Below are 612 nucleotides of genomic sequence, written 5' to 3' on the forward strand. Positions count from 1 at the left end.
CCTCAGTTATTTCGACTCTGCTCACTTATCTGTGAATTACCTTTTCTATACATCTCCCACCCTCTATTTCTAATAGTAACAAGCCATGCTGACACAGAAGGCCCTCATAGTAGATACAAAATTAAAGTTCCCAGAAATGTCATACAGAAGGCACTGACAACCAGTGCTGTTCCTTCCTTGTGCCTGCATTATAGGAGCTGACGGGGTACCTAAATCCATCCATTGTTCAGAAGGTTCTACTGCACATTTGGTACCAGAACAGTGGGGGATTGAGATCCCAGAACCAGCACTTCAGAAGGGCACTCATTGTCAGGACAGCAGTTTAGTTATGGGAACCCATATCACTGTTCTTCTGGCACTGTCACCCTCCGGCGGACGGTGCCTGCCTTTGAGGAGCACTGGGCCCTCGAGGGAGCGCTGTGCCGAGTCGAGGCGGGACGCCTGATCCTCGTACTGTGAGACCACCGGCGGCTCAAGCTGCAGAGACGCGTCAAGCGGGCTGAGGCCTTGGACTTTTGTTCATGCGGGGCGACCCCTGAGGCCTCCATGGGTGTCCCCCGCTGGCAGAACTGTAAAAATGTCAATAGTCCGAATGTTCGTGGTGTGTTTTTT

Source organism: Alligator sinensis, unplaced genomic scaffold (assembly GCF_000455745.1).
Source record: "Alligator sinensis unplaced genomic scaffold, ASM45574v1 scaffold528_1, whole genome shotgun sequence".
In the NCBI taxonomy this organism is placed as follows: Eukaryota; Metazoa; Chordata; order Crocodylia; family Alligatoridae; genus Alligator; species Alligator sinensis.